The sequence below is a fragment of the Macrobrachium nipponense genome, chromosome 30 (genome assembly GCF_015104395.2).
Source record: "Macrobrachium nipponense isolate FS-2020 chromosome 30, ASM1510439v2, whole genome shotgun sequence".
Classification (NCBI taxonomy): domain Eukaryota; kingdom Metazoa; phylum Arthropoda; class Malacostraca; order Decapoda; family Palaemonidae; genus Macrobrachium; species Macrobrachium nipponense.
In genome coordinates, this window is record NC_087218.1 from 11,953,088 (window position 1) to 11,960,000 (window position 6,913).

Sequence of the window (6,913 nt, forward strand, 5' to 3'; positions counted from 1 at the left end):
ATTAACAGAAATTAAACAAAACGAATGAAACGCGAGGCTGTTGATCTGATGAAAGCTCCCTTTTATGGTGCAAAGGATTTAATTAAAAGTTAATTCCTGCTACAAACATACACACTAGAGCTTTATAGTAGTTACCGTTCTACCATGACATCATTTATTGTCAAAATCAGGGGTGCCTGACGCAAAAAAATGTTGGATACTTCTGACAAAGGCAGATCTGCTGATACCAGGGACTTTTTAAAAAAAGGAAAACTAAGTCTTAATGATAATATCAGATGCTTCTGACAAATAATTCCAGTTTAGCTTCTGACAAAACAATTCCAGTTTATATTAGGAATCATTAACTGATATGTAAAAAAAAAAAAAAAAAAAAAAAAAAAAAAAACAAAAAAAAAAAAAAAAAAAAAAAAAAAAAAAAGGTTCTCCTCTGACAAGAGAATACCTGTTGATATTAGGAATCATTACACGTCAAAAAAAATAAATAAATAAACTGCTTCTTCTGACGAAGAGATTACTTGTTGGTATTAGGAATCATTCACTGACATGTCAAAAAAAGGTACTGACAAAGAGATTACTTGTTCATATTAGGAATCATTCACTGACATGCCAAAAAATAAATAAAAATGGTTCTGACAAAGAGATTACTTGTTGGTATTAGGAATCATGCACTGATATGCCAAAAAACGGGTTCTATGTCAACATAAGTATCTAACGAAAGTGTACATGATTTGACAATTCTGTTACGAGTGACTTGAATCGAGTTATCTGAGAGGTCGTTCAAAACATACATTCGTGTGTGCACAGGAATCTCTAAATGGGGTTCCTTAAAGGAAGCTGAAAATCCATGAACTCTTACCTTAATTGAAGCTTTAACCACCCAAAAACTACTGATCTCATCTTACCTGGAAAAGGAGAAAAAATGGTATGAACATCTAATTGTGACAGATTTTTCTTAACATTAACTCAAGAATGTCAAAATCGCAGCTCGCTAAGAACTGACCAAAAATACGAATTTAAAAAGTTTTAAAAGCATTACGCAGTATTCTAGTTCAATGAGGCGATATCTAATCTGCGTCGTCATTAATTACATAAGACATCCTCTGTATTACTTGTGCTTTAAGAGACCTTTAAATACAAAAAATATGCAAATTCTCTATTCTGAGCGCTTTAGTGACTCTTGAACATAAAATATTCTTAATGCCTCTTTGTGTTCATTTCTAACAAATCCTGTTAATAAGAAATTCTTAATACCTCGCCCTGCTGTGTCTGGCTTTGAATGAATCCTGAAAATACGATATTCTTGTCATTTCTCTCTGTTCTGTGCGCTTAAAGTGGCGTCTGAATAACAATAATTCACACTCGAGGAATATGTAGGATATGAGATGAGATCCTGATTGCCAACACCACCGGATAATCGTGTTTTCTTCTCAGAGAATCAGACCACAGCGGCGGTCAACAGCCGAAATTCTTTTCATGAGAATAGAATCTTTTTCAAGAGCACTAGAACGGGAGATCTAGCCAGGCAGATTTGCAATGGTAATCAAAAGCCTAGCTTCCAGCCTTCCAGAACTCATGAGAAACTTAGGAGGCGATTTTGTTCCCATTTTCAAAAACTGGCAGTACTGCATCCAATATGAGAAATGGTTACTTCGACTGAGTACACTTTGAGTACAAAGGTCCCGTTAGAAGTGCTCCTTTCCTGAGTCTGGCGAAGTTGCAACGACCAAAAAGCGACTTCCGAGGGATTATTTCGTGACAAAGAACCACCGAGTTAGCCCGAAAGCATCGAGAACTCCGGGAGAGAGAGAGAGAGAGAGAGAGAGAGAGAGAGAGAGAATGCTCCCATGCAAATCTTTATGGATTTCAATAAAGCCCGAAGTGACTAGGAGCCGATGTGAACTGCGGATTTGAGAGGGGAAAGAATCGAATATTCGGGAAGCAAAGAAACCAAGATTTCGCAGGATACGTAGAGGGAACGAAACTGTCTCGACTCAGTGCCACGGCGCCTAATAAAGGTGACATGTATAGGGGGGCAAAAGGGGATCATAAAACGAAAGGTCGCCCCCCGCCCAACACTGAATTGGCCTCTCTCGCTCCGCTACAAGCAGGGCTGATTTGTTCCTCCATAATTCTATCGCAGCATCCACTAAAGTGTCGAGAGATGACCCAAAACTGTGTGATTCAGCGCAGGAAGTTCTCGGGAGTTTATGATGCATATAAATTGGCCTCCGATGAGCGTCACGGCGTATATAACGGGTCTGGCTGTTTCGCGAAATTATTAACTCGGTAGCTGAAACGTATTGCACAACGTACTTGGCTGGGCTGCTGCTCAATTCGCAGTCTTTTAGGATTTTTTTTTTTTAATTGATCTAAGGTTAGAATTCTCGACTAACAATATCAACAGATAAAATTTCTAGCATTTACAAAAACATTAATAGATATAGTATCGGCAAAAACATCATTAGTATTAATATTAGTATAGAAGTAATATAAGAAAAGACTAATAATAAAAATAATTATGATAATAATAATAATAATAATAATAATAATAATAATAATAATAATAATAATAATAATAATAATAATAATAATAATAATAATAATCTACTGTTATAATATTTATGTTGGGAACGCTAGTCTAGCAACACAATACTCAAATTATTTATTGTAACAACAACAACAATAACAACAACAATAGAAACAACGAAAATATCGATAACATAAGTAAAGGAAAACAATAATAACGATGATAATAAATATATCCAATCATTAACAACGGCGAATGGGAATTAATTCCCAGCATCGAAAGTTATGCTTCCCAAAGGAAGAAAGAAAAATGAAATTGGGTTATTACGGAAGCATTAAAATTTCGGATGAAGAAGATTTTGCAAGTCGGGGGGAGGGGGGGGGGGAGCGTGAGTGCCTGCAGTTTTCGCGCATCGGGAAATGTATGCATGAAATGTAGGAAAGTTCTGACCGTAAGAGGTCTGAAAATTGTCAAGGGAAAAACCCCAAAGCCAATTACTTGAGGAACTTTTATTTTATCCTCGTAATTGCTTTCAAAAACGTTTCATTAATGATACTGCATGGAAGGTCTTGAGAGAGAGAGAGAGAGAGAGAGAGAGAGAGAGAGAGAGAGAGAGAGAGACTTTATGAATTATGGTATAGAAAGATTTGTATGGAGAAAATGCACTGTTAGTTAAACGGATAAGTAAGTAAATAGTCTGTTAAATAGGATGAGAGAGAGAGAGAGAGAGAGAGAGAGAGAGAGAGAGAGAGAGAGAGAGACGAGAGAGGAGAGAGAGAGAGAGAGAGAGAGAGAGAGAGAGAGAGTCTTAACAATGTTTCAGGTGAAAGGTCCCATCACTAAGTAATAGGAGATTTATTTTTGTTGAACACAGGACTTATTCCCCTCTCTCTCTCTCTCTCTCTCTCTCTCTCTCTCTCTCTCTCTCTCTCTCTTCTCTCTCTCTCTCTCTCCTGAAACGGTCAGTGAAATCCATCAACCATGAAAGGAAATTGTAAAAAGTAATGAAAGCCTACCAACACCATTCACAAGGATCAACCACAGTGTAATGGGAAGACATACCCTTTCGGTCACTTTACGATTAAAGAGCAAAAATCAATGTAAATGAAATATCAAATAAAAATAAATATGGGTAACCTAAATAGTAGTGGATAGTATATATAGAGTTTGGCCAAAGGCCAAGCACTGGGACTTAAGAGGTCATTCAAACAAGAAAGATTTGAAAGGCGTAACAGGAGGAAAACCTAAAAGCAGTTGCACTACGAAATAACTGTTAAGAGACGGTGGATAACAAGATGGAAGAGAGATAATATGAAAGGAGGCACAGTAAAAAGAATGAAAGGGGTTGCAGCTAGGGGCCGAAGGGAAAACTTTAGTAATGCCTACAGTGCACCGGGTGAGGTGTACTGACGGCACTACCCACAGATTCATGACCATGGTAGGACAGTTGGATTAAACGGAGAAAAACGCACCAGACAAGAGACAGAAGAAATATGAGATACAGAACACAGCTAAACGGGGAAAGAGGAAGGAACAAGGTAGGGGAGATTACAAACACAGGAGAGAGAGAGAGAGAGAGAGAGAGAAACGTCGAGGGAGAAAAGCAGTGTTCGGCTTTAGGCCAGCATTCAGTTTAGTTATATATATATAGAGAGAGAGAGAGAGAGAGAGAGAGAGAGAGAGAGAGAGACCGTTAAGCAAGACATGGCTAGGTAGTTAAATTCTTATATAAACTAAAAGTTTTCATGTTATCAAAAATTATTTATATGTTCTTCACCTTATACCTTTTCCACTTCGAAAAGGGTGGCGCCAGAAGAGGTTACCCATCCAGTTTTAGCCTTGATCCGATAACGACTATTCAGGCCAAGCACCCAGTCTTCGCTCAGGAGTCGAACTTGGGGAAGACAACCACATCCACCTATTCCTTTATTTCCATTTCCAACTTTTGAAATGTTGATCTTTCGCTTCCCAATATTAATTCTGATTCTTCAAATCTGCCATCTTTCTGGGCTTTTGTCCGTCACCTTACTATTATTATTATTATTATTATTATTATTATTATTATTTATTTTGCTGCCATCGGTTCTGGGCTAAACGAGGGCGTTGGGTAGTTGGGACGCCAGATAACTCACAATCAATCAATCAATTAGGTTGCCAGATCAATTGGTTCTTTGCGCAAAAAATCATTTACTAAAACTAAAAATGCTTAATAAAACTAATAATTTTTAATAAAAGTACCTCAAAGAGTTCATTACCCCACAAGGTCAAAGATTTTCACTCTTGCATAACGAATTAAAGTCTATTCTCTCTCTCTCTCTCTCTCTCTCTCTCTCTCTCTCTCTCTCTCTCTCTCTCTTCCATTTTCCTTCCCCTCTCTTCCGTCCCCTATGCCATTCTCCCTTTGGCTCTCTGGCCATACCATCAGCGTATGTAATTTAATTCCGTGCAATTTCAATCTCATGCAGTTTCAACATTATTCATTTTGGGATGAATAATTTTAGCATCGATTCTCATAATTTTGGAACAAATAACGTTTGTGGTTAATCTCTCCCAGTTTTGGAATGAATGTTTGCAAAGAATCTCGTAATTTTTGGCATGGATGATGTTACTGGAGATTCTGATAATTTGTTAGTGAATTATATCCTCAAACGATATACCAATATTATCAAAGGGTCTCAGAACTATGGAGTCAATCTTACCACATTCTAATATTTATGAATAAAAAATATTAGTAAAAGGTCTCAATTTTGGCATGAATAACACGTGTGAAGACATATTTTTTGGAAAAATAATATTCGTAAGCCTCATAAATAACAATAGTAGTACAGAATACTTTACCATCATATTTATAAAGATTAGCATAATTAGGGAACTAAGCACACACACTCTCTCTCTCTCTCAAAAATGAAACGTTTTTTTAATGTACAGTGTTCAGTCATAAACGCTAGAATCAAAACCCAAGAACTAACACTCTCTCTCTCTCTCTCTCTCTCTCTCTCTCTCTCTCTCTCTCTCTCTCTCTCTCTCTCAAAAATTAAACGTTTTTCATGTACAGTGTTCAGTCATAAACGCTAAAATCAAACCCCTAGAACTCTCTCTCTCTCTCTCTCTCTCTCTGATGGCCATCCTGGTCCCCTCGTCATTCGCCATCTCATTTATGTCATTCTATCCTCTTCAATTGAAGCCACTCCATTAAGCTCCTCGGAACTGTCCTTACAACTAACTTTCCTCCCTTCCTCTCTCCTTCTCCATCTGTTTATCTTTTATTCATAAATATCATTCGTAACCACTGTACCTGTTCCTTCCCAGATAATTATTGGCCCCTTAAAATTAGTCCGTTAGTTAATATGTAAGATAAACGGTGAATATGTATAAACATTTATTCATACACTCAAACAATTTTATTTGTGCACACATACGTGAATACATATAATATATATATATATATATATATATATATATATATATATATATATATATAATATCTTAAATCTGCATACTAGAAACACAAGGTCAGCTGTTACTTAAATATATATATATAATATATATATATATATATATATATATATATATATATATATATATATATATATATATACACACATATATATAATATATATATATATATGTGTGTGTGTGTGTGTGTGTGTGTGTGCGTATGTATTCAAGCTTTTAGTACTTGAAATAAAAATCTTGTAGCTTCACTTAAATCTACATACTTAAACTAAGTTTGAATGCCAAGAACAAAATGGTCTTTATATCATCTGGGAGAAGGTAGGTAAAATAACAGAAAGTTCGAGCCAAAACAAGAAGGTTTAATGTAAACAAACGTGTGTGCATATAAAAATAACAATGACCCGAGACGCTGCAGCTGAACTCTGGCCTAAATATGAATAATTACAAAACTTAATGTAGTCTAACTTAGGATCGTTAGAAAAAAATAACAGCCCCGATACATTGCCAATGAATTTGCAGGAAGTATCCAAACAGCTACTGGCTGTTCCTTCAAATTTCAAAACATCCTCCCTGACAGATTTGGTATAAGTCGCAAACATTTCTCGACTCTACTGCGTTCCCTTGCAACCGATGTTTACAAATCCATCACTCCGACTACGTGGTGTGTCTGAGAGAGAGAGAGAGAGAGAGAGAGAGAGAGAGAGAGAGAGAGAGAGAGAGAGAGCCTCGTCTCTCAATATATATCACACCAAAGTGTGATATATATCGACGGAACATTGGCGACTATTTGGCTCGCCTGGTAAGGCGAGCACTTGGCCTTACCAGGAGCATATAAATACTTCGTATTACCAGAGAGAGAGAGAGAGAGAGAGAGAGAGAGAGAGAGAGAGAGAGAGAGAGACTAAAGACGTACCTGCTTGTTTTGAAGTG